Source organism: Cavia porcellus, unplaced genomic scaffold, assembly GCF_034190915.1.
Source record: "Cavia porcellus strain 051 isolate PalLab524CR breed Dunkin Hartley unplaced genomic scaffold, mCavPor4.1 scaffold_22, whole genome shotgun sequence".
Lineage (NCBI taxonomy): Eukaryota > Metazoa > Chordata > Mammalia > Rodentia > Caviidae > Cavia > Cavia porcellus.
Genome location: NW_026947505.1, coordinates 61,379,918 through 61,402,145, shown reverse-complemented (window position 1 = coordinate 61,402,145; position 22,228 = coordinate 61,379,918). Strand labels below are relative to the sequence as shown.

The 22,228-nt window shown below is 34.2% G+C and overlaps 1 protein-coding gene across 2 annotated transcripts in view; it reads right to left on the bottom strand.

Moving 5' to 3' along the window:
* The window catches only part of Fut9 (fucosyltransferase 9), a 203,195-nt gene that overhangs the window by 101,083 nt on the left and 79,884 nt on the right, over positions 1 to 22,228 (bottom strand). The window contains exon 2 of one of the 2 annotated variants that reach the window (XM_063233261.1): positions 14,078 to 14,150. The gene's annotated coding sequence lies outside the window, so the exon portion shown is untranslated. Of the gene's footprint in view, positions 1 to 14,061; positions 14,151 to 22,228 lie in introns of both variants that reach the window. The other variant, XM_063233260.1, reaches the window with a different exon arrangement.

Sequence of the window (22,228 nt, the reverse complement as noted above, 5' to 3'; positions counted from 1 at the left end):
AGATGTAATTACAATTTCAAACCTCCAGCCCATCCCAAGAAATCCTAGGAGCTATGTACACAGAAGAAAATATATGCCACACATCTTAAATACCTGACACAGTAGCAAGTGAAATAAAGAAGAAACTCCAGGAAGCTTTAAAGGAATTCAAAATAGAAATTATCTCCCAAGTAAAAGGAGAAATAATAAAACAAATGAAAGAAATGCTGAACATATCTAAAGAGGATACAATTAAAAAATTGGAGGAACTAAATAAGAAGGTAGAATCCTTGGATGAAAAATATAAGAAACAAACAGAATACATAAAGCAGATGCAAAGAGATACAGAGGAAACCAAAAATTTCATTGAAAGCTGTAAAAACCACCTCAATGAAAGTGAAGATAGAATTTCAGACCTCAAAGACAAGATGGCAGCTAGTGAACAGGACAGGAAAGATCTTTTAAAAATAACAAGGAATCCGGAAATAACAATTCAACAGCTGCAAGATGATGCAAAGAAAAACAACATAAGACAGATAGGGATAAATGAAAAAGAAGGGGACAACATAAACGATGTCAAGAGGATATTTAGAGAAGTAATAGCTGAAAATCTCCCAAATGTGAGATTGGAAATTGATATCAGGATCAGTGAATCATATAGAACTCTAAATAGCTGTAACCAAAATAAAACTACACGGAGATATATAATAATCACCATCCCAGAAATTCAACACAAGAATAGAATATTAAAACCTGTCAGAAGAAAAGAAAGATCACCTATAAAGGAAAACCTATCAGAATCACAGCAGACTTCTCAGAACAAACAATAAAGTCAAGAAGAGCATGGAGTGAAGTACTTCAGATCCTAAAGGAAAATGATTTCCAACCTAGACTGATGTACCCTGAAAATTTGTCCTTCAAAATCAATAGAGAAATAAGGTATTTCCATGACAAAGAACAGCTGAAGAACTTCATGATCACCAAGCCAACCCTCCAGAGAATACCAAAAGACAGTTTAGATACAGTTAGGAAAAAACTACTAAGCAAAGCAGACAATTAAACAGAACAGAAAGATAAAGATGCAACAGTAGAAAGATAACCTGTCAACAATAAACCAATATATAACAGTTATAACCATTAATGTAAATGGTCTCAATGCACCAATTAAAAGAAACAGACTGGCAGAATGGATCAAGAAACAAAATCCAACCATAAGCTGTCTAAAAGAAACCCATCTAACCCAAAGGATACTCACACACTGAAAGTCAAAGGATGCAAAACAATACTTCACGCAACAGGAACCCTAACAAAAGCAGGGGTAGCTATTCTGTTTGCAGACAATGTGAACTTCAAACCAACAATAATCAGAATAGTTAAAGAGGTTCATTGCATACTGGTTAGGGGAAAACTTCAAGAGAAGATATGATGATCTTAAATATACAGGCACAAGATTCCAGAGCACCCAGTTATATAAAACAATTATTAACAGAAATGAAAAACCAAAATAGCAATAACACAATTATAAAAGGAGACCTTAACCCACCATTGACACCAAGGGACAGATCAACCAGAAAATCAGCAAAGAAGTAACAGAACTGAATCACACCTGTGAACAAATGGAATTGATAGATATATACAGAATGTTCCATTGAATGAAATTAGAATATACATCCTTCTCAGCTGTACATGGGGCATTCTCTAAAATACACCACATATTAGCTCAAAGAACATATTTAAATAAATTCAAAAGAGTTGAAATTATCCCTTGCATGTTATCAGATCATAGTGCCAGGAAATCCGAAATTAATGATAAAAGATACTGCAAAAATCCCACAAACACTTGGAAACTGAATGACATACTCTTGAGTAATCAGTGGGTCACAGGGAAATTAAAGAAGTAATTAAACAATACCTACCAGCAAACAAAAATACAAATACAACTTAATGGATTCTTTGGCCTGCAATGAAAGCTGTCCTCAGAAGAAAATTTATTGCACTGAGTTCCCAAACCAGGAAAACAGAAAGAATACAAATAAACAACCTGATGTCACATCTCAAACATCTAGAAAAAGAAGAGCAAGTCAAGCCCAAAGCCAAAAAAAGAGAGGAAATTATAAAGATCTGAGCAGAAATTAATGCAATAGAGACTAAGAAAACAATCCAAAGAATCAATGAATCAAAGAGTTGGTTCTTTGAAAGAATAAATAAAATTGATAAGCCCCTAGCCAACCTTATTAAACAAGGGAAGAAAAACCTCAAATTCATGCAATAAGGAATGAAAAAGGTGAAATCACTACAGACTCAGTAGAAACACTGAAGATCATCGACACCTATTTCAAAAACCTCTACTTTCATAGGACTGATAACACAGAAGAAATAGATTCCTAGAAACATATGAAGTAACAAAGTTAGGTCAAGAAGATGTAAAACTGCTGGATAACCCAATCTCTATTAATGAAATTGAAAACATAATTAAGTCCTTACCTACAGAGAAGAGCCCAAGCGGATTCACTGCAGAATTCTACAAGAAGTACAAAGAAGGGTTAATGCTGACACTCCTCAAACTCTTCAATGAAATTGAAAGGGAAGCAATCCTTTCTAAGTAAATGGAAGCAAATATTACTGTAGTACCAAAAACCTAAGAAAGACCCAACTAAAAAAGAGAACTACAGACCAATCTCCCTAATGAACACAGATGCAAAAATCCTTAATAAAATTTTGGCAAATAGGATGCAGAAAATCATCAAGAAGATTATATACCATGACTGAGTGGGATTCATCCCAGGAATGCAGGGATGGTTCAACATATGCATACCAATTTATGCAATCCACCATATCAATAAAACCAAAAGTAATAATCACATGATAATTTCTATAGATGCAGGAAAAGCTTTTGATAAGGTCCAACATTCATTTATGATAAGAACTTTACAGAAAATTGGAATAGATGGTCTTTACCTCAATATAATAAAGGCCATCTATGACAGACCAACAGCCAGTATCATACTAAATGGCCAAAAATTGAAAGCCTTTACTTTAAAATCAGGCACAAGACAAGAATGTTCCTTATCATTACTCCTATTTAATATAGTGCTGGAAATACTAGCCAGAGCAATTAGACAAGAGAGAGAAATACAGTGGGTAAAGACAGGAAAGGGGAAGTTAAATTATCATTATTTGCAGATGACATGATACTCTACATAGAAGATCCCCAAAACTCCATTGAAAGATTCTTAGATATAATAAATAAATTCTGCAATGTAGTTGGATACAAAACCAATACTCAAAAATCAATAGCATTCCAAAACACTAACAACAAAATCACTGACAGAGAAATAAGAGAACCTTCACCCTTCACACGAGCAACCAAAAAAATGAAATATTTAGGAATTACTCTCACGAAAGAAGTGAAAGACCTATACAGGGAAAATTATAATACACTGAACAAAAAAATTGAAATATATCTGAGAAAGTGTAAAGACATCCCTTGCTCATGCATAGGAAGAATAAATATTGTGAAAATGGCCATTGTTCCAAAACTATTCTACAGATTCAAAGCAATCCCAATAAAAATACCATCAGGGTACCTCATAGATCTAGAGAAATCACTCCTAAAATTCATCTGGAGCTAGAAGAGACCTAGAATAGTAAAGACAGTTCTAAGCAGCAAAGGCAAGGCAGGAGGCATCACAATCCCTGACTTGAAGTTATATTACAAAGCAACCCTAGTAAAATCAACATGGTACTGGAATAAAAACAGAGCCGAAGATCAATGGAATAGATTGGAAGACACAACCACAACTACAAACACACTCAACAACCTTGTCTTTGATAAAAGTGCCAAACAGGTTCACTGGAAGAACAACAGTCTCTTTAATAAATGGTGTTGGAAAAAACTGGCTCTCCATATGCAGAAAACTAAGACTAGACCCATGCCTATCACCGTGTACTAAATTAAAATCTAAATGGATGAAAGATTTGAATATTAAAACAGAAAGACTAAATCTATTGGAAGACAAATTGGGTAAAAAGATAAAGACACAGGGGTAGGTAGCAAATTCATGATCAGGACTCAAATCACACAGGAAATATTTCCCAGAATCAATAACTGGGATCACGTCTTATTAAAAAGTTTCTGCATGTCAAAAGACATCTTCAGCATAGTGAAAAGAAAACACACAAACTGGGAAAAAATCTTAGTGAACCATGTCTCACACAAAGGACGTTTGTCTAAAACGTGAGGAATTAAAAATATCAGAGCCCCGAAATTCAAAGATCCAATCCAAAAATGGGCATCTGAGATGAATACCCAATTCTCACATGAAGAAATACAAATGGCAAATAAATGCATGGAAAAATGTTCGTCAACATTACTCATTAGTGAAATGCAAATTAAAATCACACTGAGATTTCATCTGACTTCTGAAAGAATGGCCAGGATCAAGAAAACAACCAACAACAAATGCTGGAGAGGCTGTGGGGAAAAAGGAACTCTCCTACTCTGTTGGTGGGAGTGTAGACTGGTACAACCATTGTGGAGGTCAGTCTGGAGATTTCTCAAAAAGCTGGGATTGGAAGTCTCATTTGTTTCACGTATTCCACTTCTAGGCATAATCCCAGAAGAACTGAAAGCATCATACCACAGTGATATATGTGCACCCATGTTTATAGCAACACAATTTGTAATAGCCAGATCTTGGAAAAAACCTAAGTGTCTATCAACTGAGGAATGGATAAAAAAGTTGTGGTATTTTTATATAATGGAGTACTATTCAGCTCTAAATAATGATCACATCGAGATATTTATAAATAAATGGGTGCAGCCTGAGACCATTCTAATAAGTGAAATAATAGCTAGTGCTGATTTAATACCATCTTGTTTTGAAGTCCCATCAAGCTGTTCTTCTCTATCGATCTTATCATGTTGTGTCATGTTGGATTTTATTATACGTGATAGTACAAACAAAAACTTTTATAGACAAGGAGATAATATAGAAACCGTTGTTCATTTTCTGTTAGTTGATTCTAAATATCCTGTAATACTTTCATTCTCTTGAATGGTTACATTTTCTTTATATTTTTGATGCTATAGTACACGAAGTTATACTCAAATATTTCAAGGAAAGAGACACTATGGTAACTACTGTTAGGTCAGGTTATCTTGGGGTGAAACACTATGTTGCTTAAATTGTTCAGTTCTTACCTGTGCTGTAATGTTGTTATGTCCTCTTTTATTTCAATTTCTTTATTTGAAATTTTTTAATTAAGGGAAAATAAATTTTTAAAATAGCAGGACATATTATATTAACCATTTTGTTTTCCTTTTAACTTGATTGGAAGCCCTGTATTGCTCTCACTGTCTTATTTTGACTGATTTTACTCTATTCTGTTTTGCTTGATAGTATCAAGTTTGAGGGTATAGACAACTACTTTGAAGACAGTAAGATTCACTATGATGGCTATTCTGGTTTGACTATCAGCTTCTTTAGAAGTCCTGCGATGTCTTCAATGTTTCAGTTTTATTGGTTTTGTTCTGTGCTGTTTTGTTCAATTTTATTATACCTGATGATATAAGCAATTTTTTAAGAGAGCAAGAAGCATTATGGTAACCATTGTTGATAACCTGGTATTCTGTTTTGACATCATGTACTATGTTCATCCTTTGGATTTGACTGACTCTGTTTTGTTTTCTCACATTTGGTTTTATTTTCTTCAAAAAAAGTAATAAAAACTGTGGGTGTAATGAAACCCAAAATGTGTAATTGTTATTATAAAAAAGATAGGAAAAGAAAGTGCTCTAAATGGTATAAATGCATGTATGTTTAAGTGTGTAAGATAGATAACCATGTTACTAAGTTTTTGTTGAATTATTGAACAGAACTGCTTGCAGCTTCACTGTTTGAATGTCCACTTTGTATGCTTTAATTTTGTAACTTGAACAACTATTTCTAAGATGACAATATGTAATCTATTAACTATTGATTTTTTACTGTTTATTTTTTTGAAATTCTGTATTACTTGTACCCTTTTCTGTTTTTTTTCTCTTTAAACAAAATTTTAAAAAATTAAGACGTACATGAAGATGTTCACTAATTTTTTAAATGTTAAGACATGAAAGGACAATTTATGACAAACAATAGAATTTCTTAAATTCTTACAATCAATGGAAAAAATGGCAAAATATTCTGATAGAGGATTAGAAGTATTATAATCATCTTACTAGAAGATTTCTCAATGATTAAGTATCTTTTAATTTTATAAATTTATGTGATATAGTGTCATAATTTCATATGTATATGTTGTATATATTGATCATCAGAATAGTTTGCATTTCCTACTACTTAAACATTTTTGAAAAGTTTGACTAACATCTAACTATTTTATATACTTATTCAGCATAGTGTGACAGTTTGATACTGTACAGGCCTACTGAGGTCACATCTGCTCCAGCATTAGATTTTCATAGGAGTGTGGATAGTACATGCAAAGGATCTCGGTGGCCTGCTCTTCAAGAAAATATATTTCAAAAACAGAAATAATCTGTCCAGCATAATAATAAAAGTAAAGTATGTGATGAATACTTTGAACTACAAAAATGAATTCCTGATCTCCACCTCTAAAGTCCAGTTGTGGAAAAATCATCTTGCATGAAACCAGTCCCTGATGCTACAAAGGTTTGGGGCAGCTGCTATAGAAATATTAGAAGTTACTGCTCTTATGTCTGCTTTTCCACCTACTGCTCCCAGCCTCTAGAAATGACAATTCTACATTCAGATTCATTTGGACTTTACATTCACATGTATAAAGAGGATATGTGGTATGTGCCTTTCAATTCTGACTTGGTTCACTGAACATCTGCTACTAGTATTCATGCTTTTCTTTTAAAGTCTTATATTAATATAACCTATACACAGAACTAAAATTTTAAGATTTGTCTGCCTTTTTTCTACCCTGAATGTTTAGCCTAAAGTAGAAACTTGCACTGAATTCAAAGAGGGATCCTGGAGATCTGAATCTCCCTCTCTCTCTCTCTCTCTCTCTCTCTCTCTCTCTCTCTCTCTGTCTCTGTCTCTGTCTCTCTCTCTCCCCCACTTCTCTCCCTCTTTCTCTTTCTCTTTCTTTTTCTCTTCTTCTTCTTCTTCCTCTTCTTCCTCTTCTTTCTTTCTTTCTTTCTTTCTTTCTTTCTTTCTTTCTTTCTTTCCTTCATTTTTTAAGATGCAGGTCTTGCTATGTTGCACAGGCTGATTATTAACTTTTGGGGCTCTGGAGATCTTCCTGCCTTACCTTCTTAAATAGCTGGGACTACAAACGCACATAATTAATGTCTTCTTTTAAGAAGTATTTATTCAAATACTTTGCCTATGTTATACTTTGCCTGTATTACTCTGTTTGTCAATTTTGTCAATGAGTTTTTAAATTCCTTATATCTTCTCTATATTAACTTGACCAGGTAGTTGACTATAATTCATTTAAAAACTTTCTTTATTTCATAAAAAAACTGATATTGACAGAAAACTTGCAAAGATGTACAGGTTTCCTATGTTCTATTTCCTCTGTTCCCTGCTCTGTTAATGTGACAAAGACACGTTTGTCAAAACTGAGATTATTAATACATCAATACTGATTAAGTTATAGGCTTTATTCATATTTTATTCCTTCTCACTAATTCCATTATCTATTTCAAAACTGAATCTTTCAGACTGTATTATCTTGAGTCATGTAGGTTATTTCATTTCAGCTGTATTCCTCAGTCTTTCCTGTTACACTCTGCAACTTTTCAAGAGAGTGGGTGAATCAGTTTTTAGATTATCCCTCAATTTGTGTTGGTCTAATGTTGTGCTCTTAAGTAGTGTGGGATAATCAGGGAAGAATTAATATTAAACAAGTATGATATCCTCATTATATAATACAAGGGTACATGGTATCAAATGATTTAAGAAAGGTTGGGGCTATAGCTTAGTAGCACAGTGCCTGCCTAGCAAACTCAAAGTCATGAGTTTGATTCCCAGTACTCTCCTCCCAAAATGCAAATGACTTAATCAATTAAAAGGCTGAGATCAAGAGGAATATTATATAACTCATGGTTGAATAGGTAGTTAACAAACCCAAATTGTCCTGTTTCCATTTTACAAATCATGCATCATATTCAGAATTTAATTAAAATTAAATAGCATTACTTCAGTCATACCACATTTCAAGTGTTCATCAGTCACCTGTCACCAGCTATAAAACTGGATAGCACTGTTGCAGAAAAACTGCTGCTAAATGCTACAAGTCTATTAGCTAATACAATTTGAATGTTGACATCAAAACACATGTAAATGATCATATAGTTTTAAAATTTCAATGAGTTAGAAAAAGAGCAAGACAAGCCCAAAGCTGATACAAGAGAGGAAATTATAAAGATCAGAGTAGAAATAAATAGAAAACGAAACAAAGCATCATTAAATTGAAGAGTCTGTTCTTTGAAAGAATAAAAAAAGTGAAAACTTCTTAGTGAACTGCATCAAAAATGGAGAAAAGACCGAAATTCATACAATAATGAATGAAAAGAGTGAAATCACCACTGATCCTGTGGAAATTCAGAAGATACCTATTTCAAAAACATTTGATCTCATAGGATGCAAAACATGGAAGAAATGGACAAATTTCTAGGTACCTATGAATTACCAAAGCTGAGTCAAGAAGATATAAAAACTCTGGATAATCCATTAAATCAAAAAGGTCAATTTCCCTAACAAACATAGATGCAAAAATCTTCGATAAAATTCTGGCAAACAGAATTCATCAAGTCATCAAGAAGATTATGCACCATGACCAAGTAGGATTCATCCAAGAAATGCAGGGATTGTATAATATATGCAAATTAATAAATGTAATACACCATATAAACAGAGCTTAAGACAAAAATTACACTATCACCTCAATAGATGCAGAAAAAGCTTTTCACAAAGTCCAATACTCATTCATGATAGAAAATCTATAGGAAATTGAAATAGTCTTTACCTCAAATAAAAACACACCTATAAGAAACCAACGGCCAAATTCATACTAAATGGCCCAAAAATGAAAGCTTTCACTATAAAATCAGAAACAATACAAAGATGTCCACCTCTCCTGTTCAGTATAGTTCTGGAAACATGAGAGCATTTAAACAAGACAGGAATTAAACAAGTAAGGGATGGAAAGGCAGAAATTAAATTATCATTATTTGCAGATGACATGATACTTTACATAGAAAATCCCAAAAACTCCCCCAAAAAACTTCTAGATTTGATGAACAAATTCAGTAATATAGCTGGATAGGAAAGTCAGCCCTCAAAATCAATAGCATTCCTGTGCACAGAAAACAGAGAAAATTAGGGAAATCACAATCTTCACAATAGCATCTCAAAAAATGAAAACTTAGGAATTGTTATGATATTTGTCTAGGTGTCTGCTCAAAGCCTCATGCAGTCATGGGGGCAGGCTTCTAGAGTTTGTAATTGATACATGGTCCAATGCTGGGATTATGGGTGTAAGTGCTACACCCACTGTAGGGCGGGTAGCCTAAATTCAATATAAGGGATAGAAAGAATACTCTCTCTGCGCTCCTCCCTTTATGCTCTTGCTGATTTTGCTGTTTTTGTTGAAGACATGTCTTTGCTGCCATGAATTGCTCTCCTCTGTCAAGTGCCATTCTGCTTGGAGTGAGCGGAGTATGGACTGAAACCTCCATAAACTGTAAGATAAATAAATATCTCCTTCCTTATTTGTGAGTGTAGGGTATTTTGTCTCAGCAAAGAGAAAAAAAGTAACCAAGACAGAAGTCAATCTAATAAACGAAGTAAAGGATCTACACAATGAAAATTACAGTACTTTGAAAAAGGAGATTGAAGAACAAAGCAGAAAATGGAAAGAAACCCTTGCTCATGGATAAGAAAAATCAATATAGTAAAAATAGCGAAGCTGCCAAATCCTTATACAGATCTAATGCAACTCCAATGAATATACCATTAGCATACCTCTCAGAACTAGAGTCAATGTTCCTAAAATTCATTTGGAACTATAAGAGATGTAGAAGAAAAAGCAACTCTGGGCAACAAAAGCAAGGCAGGTGGCATCACAAACCTTGATTTGAAATTACCCTACAAGCTACTGTGATAAATTCAGGCTGGTCCTGGCAAAAACAAGATCAGAGGATCAATGGAACAAATTAGAAGATGTAGACACAACTACAAACATACTCAGCCAATTTATCTCTGACAAAGGAGCCAAACATATTCACTGGAAAAAAAAAATAGATTGGTAAATGGTACTACTAAACCTGGCTTTCCGCATGCCAAAGACTAAAACTAAACCCATTCTGTCATCATGTGCTCAACTAAAGTCAAGATGAACCAATGATCTAAATATCAAAAAAGAAACAGTAAATCTACTAGAAAAGAAAGTATATATGAATCCTGAAGACATAGGTATAGGCAGAGACTTTATAAATAAAACCCAAACTGCATGGGAAACATTCAAAAAATCAGCAACTGGAATCATGTCTCACTAAAAGTTTTGCAACTCAAAACAAATCAGCAACAGAGTGAAGACAACCCACAGAATGGAAAAACATTTTAGCCAATTGTCCCTTAGACAAGGGATTATATATAGAACATAATAAAATTGAAAATTATCAGATTCCAAAATCCCAAGACTCAATACAAAAATGGACATCTAATAACATGCACTTCTCAGATGAAAACACAAATAGCAAATAAATACATGAAAAAATGTTCAACATCATTGATCATTTGAGAAACGCAATTTCAAACAACGCTGAGATTGTGTCTCACCCTCAGAAGGAATGGCTTCCATCAAGAAATCAACTGATAACAAATTCCAGCAGGGAAAACGAAACCCTTCTTCACTGTTGGTGGGAGTATAGACTGGTGCAAACAGTGTGGAAATTAGTGTAGCTATTCCTCAGAAAACTGAGATTACAGATCCCATTCTACCCACCTCTTTCCTTTTTGTGTATCTTCTGTGTATGAGTTAAAAACATCAAGCCACAGCAATGTATGTATACCCATGTTTATAGAAAGACAATTTGTAATAACCAATTCTTAGAAACAACTAAATGCCCATCAACAGAGGAATAGATAAAAAAGATGTGGTATTTTTATACAATGGAATACTACTCAGCTATGAAGTAGAGAAAACTTGAGAATTTAATAGGTTAAATGGATACCATTTGAGACCATACTCATAAGTGAAATAAGACTCATACATGTAAACATTGTATTATATCCCTAGTATAAAAAGCTGCATAAGTAAATAGGATCCAAAATGTACAATAGATATGAGGAAGTGAGAAGAAACTTCCAAAGGAAAGAGAAACTGGGGTGATGGAAAAGAGCAAAGAGGGAAGGAAAAAAGAAATATATATATATATATATGGTTAAGATAGTTATACTACTAATTTCCATTAGCTCATTGAAAGGAAAGGTTTCTGCTTATATTGTTTGATCAGTTTTTCATCCCGATGTCGTATAGTCTGAGGATTTACTTTGAAGATAACAATTTGCAATGTATTAACCATTGTTATTCTCCTACTATCTTGGTTTGAAATTTTGTGTCATTGTTTTATTGCTTTTTCTTTTTAAATTAAAAAAGATAAAAATAAAGTTTCCATAAGAATAAAATATCAGTTCTCAACCTCTGACAAAATGAATTCATTTAGAATTGTAAAATTTAAGAGAATTTATGGATAAGGAAATACATAACAAGATCATTTCCATATTAGGATTTGATGTTTTTGTTTGGTTCAAGGCACATGATCTGTTATAATTGAATTAATTTTCTAATTTTCTAATCATAGTCTTCCCAATTACAGTGAGTGAGTAAAAAGTTTAAATGCAAAATAAAATATTAAAAATATTTCTCTGTGAAAAACATTTATAAAAGAATGCAAATATGAATTACAAACCTATAGATCATACCTCTGATAAAATTGCTAGATTCCATAGTGGTCACAGCATACAAAAAACTCTTACAACTTAATAAGAAAACAAACAACCCAATTTAAAAATAAATGAATTATTTTAACCTCACCAACCAAGAATTATGGTAACTAAGTGTATAAAAGTGTTCAACATCATTAGTTACTAGAGAAATACAAATTGAAACCATAAAGAGATTGTATATGTAGTAACTAATTGACTGTGTCAACTGTGAGACATTTAGAAGCTTAACTAAATATTTTTAACATTTCTACACTCTAGGTTGTAGAAGACCCACCCTAGGATGGCCCATCACTTGAATGGTATAAAAGGGAAGGGTGGATGAGGTTCTGTCCTTCGAAGGAGCTCCAGTCTTCACTTTTAGAATGGGTGTCCTCTCCTGGCTTCCAGTGCAGAATACCTTCTGCTTTGGATCCTTCAGACTTCTGTCATAGACTCCTCAGAGGCCTTCTGTCCCAATCCATCAGCCTGCTGGTGCGGACCTGCACGGGACCCTCCAGTGAACTCCAGATCTTGGATTGAATCCTTTGGCCTCCAATGTGCAGACACTCTTTGTACACTTCCTTATCCAACTCTGTGGCTGACCATCATAAGCCAATGTTGTAAGTTCTTATACATTTGTATATCTTGGTTATATCTGTTTTCTCTAGTAAAATCATGACTAATACAGTACTAATCACTTATTAAATGGATTGAATTTTAAAACTGCAATATATCTATACAAAATAATATTACTGAAGAATAAATAAAAACTTGATTAATACATATCTTGGATAATTTCTAAATGTATCTTTTGCAGTGCTGATGATCCACCCCAGGACTGCACTCAGCAAAGGAAAGGTGCTCTATTACTGAACTATGTCTCCAGTTTCACATTATATTGGTTTAGAGAAGATTGCTTTAGAAGCCCATATTATGTATTAAATTATACTTCATGTCAAGATACATGCAGTGTTCTAAAGTGGAATCAATAAATTATCCATCAGCATCTCCAGTATTCAAAATACAACCAGTTATTCCCACGTTTTCCACAGAAGGATGTTTTCCTTACATTCTATCTTCCATAGAGAAGCATCAAGATTCACCACATCCCAGATCACTGGGGACAGCTTTTATGCTCTCAGACAAGAGACTGAGAAAAACAGAACTGAGAGAATCGAAAGTAAAGCTTGGGATGGTGATTCTAAAGAGACAGCATCACTCGATGCCCTACACTGGTCAGAAATTTTAAGTTCTGAGACCCAAGTGCGCCAGCTCATGGCTTACCTTCTTCTGAGGGAAAAGATCAGACTGTCTCCTTTTCTTCCCATTACTATGAATTGGCACTTACTGCTCAGTCTTCTTTCTTTTTCCTTTTGGTTGCTTTAAAAATCTATCTATTTGCATTTTTTAATTGACATAAAATACTGCATATCACTTGGGCACCACAGTATGATGTTTTGATACATTAGTGCATTGCCTTTAATAGTCACCAGAATGCTTAGAATTTGTCATTCAAAAACAAATCATAGTGTCCAAAGCCTTTACCTCATACTTTATTTCAGAAAAATGAAATGAACAGTAAGAGATTCATATCTGTGCAAAGATCACATTTTCTTATCTTTTAATTTGAGATATTGATATTCATCTATATGAATAATTTAGTGCTGTAGGTATTATTTAGTTAAAAACAAAGCTCATTTACAAAATGTAACGACTTGGAAATAAATTCACTTGAACTAAAATTAGATTGTATATTACATTTTAAGGATATTATAAGAACCTTTAATTCATTAGAACAAGATTGCATATGTCCAATAGTTACATAATTTGTTTCTTGAAAACTAAATAATCTTGAGAACATTAATAAGACATAAGTATAATTATCAGTATATTATTCTGCCATGATAAGTAATTATTTTAAGTTTTAACTTTGATATAATTTTAAAATCTAATTTTCACAATATCATTTATATCTGAGAATTTGGCAAATGTTTTCTATATCTTAAATGAAATTTGGTTATAATTTTTGAAGCAATCTAAATTATCCATGAATCCTAATTGAACACATTTCTCCCACAATCAAACTAGTTTGAAAAAGTGAGCATGTACTTACAATATAGAGGACATACCATGGGAAGAACATAGATAGTTGTTAAACTATTCCACTCTGCGATCATATGTTTGAGTCATTACATTCTAAATCTGTGGAGAAAGAGAGAAACAAGAATGTTAATTTAACATGTCCAGAGGCCATGTATGCGGCAAAAGAACCAAATGAAATCATACAAGCCCAGATCTTCCGTATATATTTCTTCCTTTAGTTATATCAATTCATGAATTCTTTTGCTTTTTTAAAAATAAGTGCTTCAGAAAGTGACAAAAAATCAGGAGAACTGTTAGAAGAGAGGGACAGCATTACATTGGGCATCGAGAGCAACGTGTCATAACAAAATTTTTAAACATTTGGTATGTTTTTATAAGTTCTTGCAAATAAATGTCACTGAAACTCTAACAAGAGGAGCACATCTTGATAACCACATACAATGCTTGGTTTCTATTTTTCAATTTTGTTCATTTACAGCATAAATTGTATCTATATGATTAAAAATAAAATTAAAAAGTTGCTAAATAGCTGGTGTCTATAACTATATGAATGCTTAGTGAAATAAAGAGAAAATAATTAGATGGTTTGTCTAAATTTCTTTTACTTTCATTTAACATTGTCCAACCAAAATACATGACTAGTACAAATGAAGTCAAACACTTTCAAATTTTCTGCAATTATTTATTCTATAGTAAGAATTAGATTTAATAAAAATATGGGAATCTGACCCACCTGAGACTACAACAAATATCTGTAAATTGTGAAGTAGATTAAAGTAAAATAAAGTGGACATTAAGTTCTAGTTTTAAGGTAATATCCCCCCAGACTGGGTTATATATGCATTTATTGCCTCCCAAAAATATACTTCTCTATGGACTAGTCTCAGTCAGCCTCTTATATCTTTAGTTATATGTAAATCTTTTAGAGATATATATAGTAGGTAACCCATACCTCACACACATACATATACAGACAAACATTTTGTCCCAGTTTCAAATCTCTCAAACACTTGAATTTCTTGTTAAAATTGATTAATTTTGTACAAAATTTAGTCTCATTTCTTTTTGGATTTAAACACAGCCTTGGCATATGATTTGCTGGAAAGGAAACTTAATTTTACCCAATTCAGTATGGTCTTTTCATATGCATTCTTGACATTAAACTACATCTTACATAGCATTTTCTCGAATACACATGAGAATGTACATTTATAACTTTGTCTACAGTTTGTAAAATCTACTTAACATTTTAACAAGTGTGTGACTGTCATTCAGTTATCAAAAATACTGTAAGGCAAGTTTTATTTTCCTCATTTTCAAGTTTCTGATAATTCAAGCAATTCATGCATAAGTAATTGGAAAATATTGTGGTTATGGGTCAAACACAGACCGAGCTTCAAAATGCCTAATATTTCTGATGGCAGTCTTCAGTGTACAGGAATTTCTAAGGAATGTTTGTAAGACTAACGTGCCTAGCCATCCATTTTCATTATTAGCTGACATGTTCTGTAGGCAGTGGAGTTTCTTGGCTCAACTTGTGTTCATCTTGTACTTAAAAAAAGAAAAAAAAGGCTGCTAAATGAGTAGCAACACGAACACTTTTTATATAAAGTATGTTATATATTGTTTGTTATTCTTTATGGAAGAGACCAAAATATTTAATAACAATAAAAATAGATAAAGGACATTTAAAACTCTTTCCATGCAAGGCAGAGTTTCTGAGAATCTGTGAATTTAAAAATGTTTGGTTGCCTCATCACCAAAAACCATTTTCGCTTTTACCGTATCTGTTTTCACTCTCCAAGGTCTCATTTGATGTTTTCAATGATCTGAGCTAGGGAATCGGAAAAATAAAAAATTTAGAATTCTTTCCCGAATGAGAGCAAATAATAAGATACAGAAAGTGGCCTGAATTTGGTTTCCTATTTCACAATTCACATTTGTGTGCGCGTGGTTGTGTATGTTTCAAATCATAGCTATGATTTAATGGCTCAGCACGTTGAATAAATGATGCAACTAACAGAAGTACTTTCACATCGTGGTTTTTGTGGATGATGTCTGCTTGACTACGGCTACCACTATTTCCATTCTCCTTTTTTATTACATGTGGAGAGGAAATCATTTTCTTCCACTGCCTGTATTTCTGTTGAAATTACTCGTGATGAACCTTTTCTCTCTTCTTTCTTACTGCTCTGCCCTCCTACAGCAGTCAAAGCATCCCCACCATGATGTGAAGGTGGAACAAAACACCCACTTTCTTCCAACTTGATGTTTGGTTTAAAATTAATTGGTCTTGAGAAGGAAACAGTTTCTACAGCCCTTTAATTCCTTTCTTCTGTATTGAAACAAGATTTGGTGGATTAGTCATTTACTTGTATGATTTAGCAAGATCCACAGCCTAGTGACTTAAAGATGAAACACTAAGATGACTCACTAACTGTTTTTACTTTTCATCTTGATGTTTGTCAGCAAACATAAATGACTGAGTTTGCATGGAATTTTATAAAAAGGAACTTCACATCATTTAGAAGAGCAATAAAGAAAAAAAAAAGCCTTTTTCTGTTTCTTTGAGAAGGGCTAGAGAGATCACCGTGAAAAATGAAAGGGGCTACCACAGCTCTTGTTTTCTCTCAGCTTCCTGAGGCCAGACCTCCAGGAGAAGTAGCTTTAGAAATGCCTACCCAAGGGTGCTCAAGGTTGCTGTCCACAACTAGGAGAAGAGTCTACTGTTTCAAGAAATCCCATGTCAGTATATGGTGACTCAGTGGTAATCAAAGAGCATTCCCTGGACCGAGAGACTCAGTTTGCAATCTTCTCTCTCTTGGTTATCACGTTTGAGTTAAGGGGATGAAACAGAACTTCTAAGAGTAAAATAACTCGGTCACAGAAGGTCTGCCAGGTGACAGAAGTGGAATAGCAGTGATTCAGAGGAGTCCAATCACCAAATCAAAGCCAGAATAACTTGGCAGAGTTGTTAAGCAGAGATTACAGTGAGGAAGATCTGCCTGGGAGAGACGTCTGAAGCCTTATATCCCATAACAGGACTGAACATGCTCCCTGAGGAGAGGCGTCAGGCAGGCAGCTCAAGAAGCAGAAGGTGAGTGAGCTAAGGCCTCAGCCTGACGCTCAACACCTAACACTGCAAACAGAGGAGACACTGATACAAAGACCAAGTGCAGGAACAAACAGATGCTCAAGATGAAAAAATCCATTCTATTTATAGTTATAATGACTCAGGGCACAGTGGCAGGAGAAGGGAGCTAGACAGGCAGCAGCAGGTCGTCGTGGGCCCCAGAGCCATCCTAAAGATGAGACTTTATGTATAATACCAAGAAGATGGGATGATTTTGACATGATCTAGTAAAAACACGAACTGATTCAAAAGATCATTTCTAATGTTATTAGTTAATGGAAAGTCGCACCATAGCAATAGCAGGCGTTCTTGTCAAGTAGCTGAGCTCTGAAATGTGTGTTATATTTCATGATAGCAGTAATAGAAAGAAGTGTTTGAATTTTGGGGGGGTATATTTGAGTTAAATTCAAATCTAGTTTGATAATTTTTCTATTTTATAAACTCAAATGCATGTTTGAGTCACCACTGAAATGTAGGTAATTATTTTTATTTGAATAATAGAATTATGGATTTATATAGGATTCTTCATTAGATCTGGGTAAAGTTCACCAAAGAGGAAAAATAGATAGGTTAGTTTTTCATTGCTGTTTTCAGTTACTATTGAACTAGCTGGCAAAAGGTACTGGAGATAGTTGATAGTGGCACTATCTGATGCATACTTTTCAAAAAAAGAAATGCCAAAATGGAACATTATATATAAAGAAGCAAAAATTATAGAGCATTGAATGATGTTGTTAGAAACATCTGAAGTATATTCAAAACTGAATTTCTTTAATAACAGCAAATTCCTTAATGCACTTCACCAGTTGTAATTAAAGGACATTTAATTTTGAAAAACAATAACTTGACAATTACTTTATCCATTTTATAATATTGAATGAGATTTGTTATCAACAGAACTGATGGAGCCAATTCCTTTGACTGTAGTTTAAATAGAATTTTATGACTCAGAATTACGAGTGTCTAAGTCCCCTTTCATTCAACATGCATTTTTCCCTAATGTCTTCCATATAAGAGGGAGCTACAGGATGCCATGGTTATCAATGTTTCTCACATTCTCCGTGGCCTTGAAAGTGCACAGTCTAGGGGAAGAGAGAGAGAAAGAGAAATGACAAACTTTGAACAAAATGTCTGATTGGGGACACACATGTATCAGCATTCCATTTTACTTGGCAGAAACTTAATAGAAAGCAGGCTGTTAAGGCCACTGTGGAATAAACCACTAGGCAGCGCAGCATGAACAAAGATAAAGAATAATAGAGTTGGGGGCTGAAAGAGTAATCGGGCCTTAATGGAGGAGGGAAATATGAGTGTAATGGAGGCCGTGAGGAGACAGGGCGGGAAAGCCTGGCCCGCTACTGGCGGGCTCCTTGGTCACGCCAAAGGCTTTAACCTAATTTGTGCTAGCAACAACATTTAACAAGACAAACTGTTCACTAAGCAGAAGAACAGTTTTAAGGACTTTGTATATATTCAATCCTGTGGACAAGCCTATGAAGTAACATCCTTCACGTCCAGAGATGAGGAGTTTGAGGCCCAGAGTGGTTACACAAGCTACCCAAGTTCATCCTAGTTACAAGTGGTACAGCTGGACCAAGCACAGGCAGATTCATCCCAGTGCCACCCTCTGTTCCACAAGTCTACCTAACACGACCAGGATGGGATGCCCTGAGGGATTCATTTTGCGCAAAGTACAAGAAAAAGAAAAAAAAAATACCAAACAAAACAAACATGTTGACTTGCCCTTTATATTAAGTAGAAATGGGAAGAAGGATCCTGACTCAATAGCACAAATCCAGGGGAAGAGACCATAATTATGGGAGAAGGGAGGGAATATAATAAATATTTGTTGAGCACTTTATTTTGAGACAAATTTTGCGCTAGGTAATTTAATGATTAACCCAACTGGTTCATACATTTAAAGCACTTAAAAAAAGCAAAGTGGTTAAGGGAGAAGTCTGTGATTGAGCTCACGTTGACAGCTCTTTTTGTTTTCATTATCTGAAATCTTTCAGTGGTTGACCTGTCCCCCGCTCCCTTCCCTGTTACTGAGCTGCCTTGGGTGACGTGTCCTGATCCTCATAGTTTTGAGCAAACATGTGACAGCTCCTGTGAACCAGAGAAAACAGGACGGCGACTCCCCAGATGATGTAGATTCTTTTAGTTGCTGAGTGGCTGCAGGAGCCGCGGAATTAGCAGCACTCAGAAACACCATCAAGCACCATTGCATTTGAGTTGGAGTACAGGTTATTGTTATAAGATATATTTGAAATTGCCTTGTCTAACTTTATATGCAAATTTGTCAATCAAAGTATTTCAATACATACTATTTAGGAAAGAGAGTACTACTTTGTTTCTTAAATATGCAGAGCCCTCGAGCGCGAACTGTTTGTTCTCCCCCATAGGCCATGACATCTTACAGGAAACACCGTGCATCCTTCCTGAAGCATTCATTTTACACCAAGATTTGAAACCATGAAATGAATTCTAAAGTAGAAATGTATCATAAATAAACATGGAATGTATGTGCACCTTAAAGCTTATTCATTTATTAAATCTTTCTTGTGATAGGCAGAACTGTGGATATTGAGTTATGGCAGTAACTGTTCTCATACATTTATGATTGTTTTATTCTGGTTGGTGAAAAATGAAATTTTTGTGGAATATAGTAAGGAAATATTTTGCCATTAAATGCGGAGAAAACAAATCATAAATCTTTTGATTAAGGCCAAAGATTAGCAAATTTGTACACTAATGAGCTGAATGGCAAATATTTTAGGTATTGCAGGACAAGAGGCAAAGTCAAAGTTTTCCTATAGAGACTCACACAGTTTCTGTTGTACATACTCCATTTTATCTTGCAGTATGAATGTGGGCATCAGTAATGGGTTACGTTCTATTAAATTCTGGATTAACCAGTAATAAATTCTTTCATTTTAAATTTCACTGAGATCAGTCTAGAGGTAATTTGATTATATCCATGTGTCTTTCACTTGAATCAAAAAAGTTTAAACACTCCATGCTTTATTTAGTTGTGTTTCAAATGTCTCTTCTCACCTAGTTTTCTGATAAAATTGACAAGGCAGGAAGGAGGGAAGAGGAATGGGGAGAGGAAAGGAATGGACAGTCAATGAAAAAAGGAAGTGAGATGTGTCTTGTATATGTACTGTTGTGGTTTGTGTCTGGATATCCCCAAAAGCTTCATGCAGTCAAGCTTCAAGAATTGATGATTGATTCATGGTCCAGCATTGGGATTAGGAGTGTGAGTGCTACACCTATCCTAGGATGGGTGTGGCCCGCATACAATATAAGGGACAGAAAGAGTCTTCTCTCCAGGCTCCTCCCTTTTTGCCCCTGTTGCTTTTGCTGTCTCTGGCCACCATGAACCCTTGTGCTCTGCCACCCCGCCCTGCCTTGGAGCCAGCCAATTATAGTATTATGTATGATATTCAGATTTAAATCCATATTAATTTGGGAAAACTAAAATCAAATATGAAACAAGCATTCATACAATTTGTACAAATAAATTATTTTACTTTTCTTATACAAGTAAAAATGGTAGTAGAGGAAAAGGGAATAAAATAATCTAAATATTCTGTGTAAATTCCAGAAATCCCATTCTTGGGTATATATTGAAAGAACTGAGATTGGTGTTGATGAATCTGTATTCTCATGTTTACTGCAGTATTATACACACAGCCAAGAAATGGAAACCTAGTAGGTGTTCCCAGTGGATGAATGTATTTAAAAAGTACACAATGGAATGCTATATAGTTTTTAAAGCAAAGAAAATTCCATTGTTCATCACAACATGGTTAGAACTGCCAGATATTATGTTAAATGAAGCAAGCTAATCACGGAAAGAAAAATACTGTACATTATATATGGAATGTGTATTATATATAAATTTAAAGAGTCTCATGGAAACCAAGGTTAGAGAAAGTGATAGGGGAAAGAAACTTGCTAATCAAAGAGTACAGAGTTTCAAATGATGTGGTGTATATTATAAAATTGTGAAAATAGTAGGTTTTTAATGTGCTTACTACAAAAAAACAATTTTGATGCAATGATATGTCAGTCAGCTGGACTGAAATTTCTAGAGTTTATGTATAGATCAGTCATTGATTTGGACTCTGAAATATACACAATTAATATTTGCCCATTTAAAAAGTAAAAGAGTAAAGGCAGCTAGGAATTAAAACAATTTTTCATTGTAAGTATTTGTTTTCCATTTAGTAGCTGGGGAGTGTTAGGGAGAAAATGGGAACTGCAAGCTCCAGACAGAAAGCAAATACTAGCAATGCTTGTTCAACAGCGTATTAATTATATGATGAGTTTATATTACCAAGCCCTTTGTTAGAAATGCAAATGGATCCTAGAATCATTCTTTAATGTTAATTGATTTCACAGGATCTGATTGTTCTTTTTAAATATCTGGTTGAGATTAACCCCCATTGTGAGTTGAATGATGCTCCCACAAAAAAAGTATGCTAAAATCTTAATCCCCATGACATTTGGGAATACAGCCTTTGGAAATAAGTTTTGGCAGATATGATCCAGGTATGAAAGATATGTTAATTAGTTTGACTGTGATAATCATCTCATGATAATTATAGGTATCAAAACATCATGAGGTGCAACTTAAATATATAAAATTTTTATGCATCAAGAATATCTCAAAAATTGGAGAGAAATGATGAGGTTACTCTAGGTTGTGAGGGGCTCTAAATTCACTGGTTGGTATTCTTGTATGAACAGATGTTTTGGAAACAGAAAGAAAATTGTAAAGACAAAAAGCCAGACTGGAATACTTCAAAGACGCTAAGCTAATGGTAAAAATCGAGGCATGTCAAGGATTTCTGGTAATCCCCAGAAGTCAGAAAAGGTAAGGAAGAATTGTGGCTGGGGACCTAAGTGGCAGTCTCACCCCATTTACACCTTCACTGTGGACTTTAGGCTTCCATAACTGTGAGAGAGTAAATTTTTTAGATTATTATATGCAAAGAGTATAGTCATTAATCATGATAATCCTAGGAAATTGATG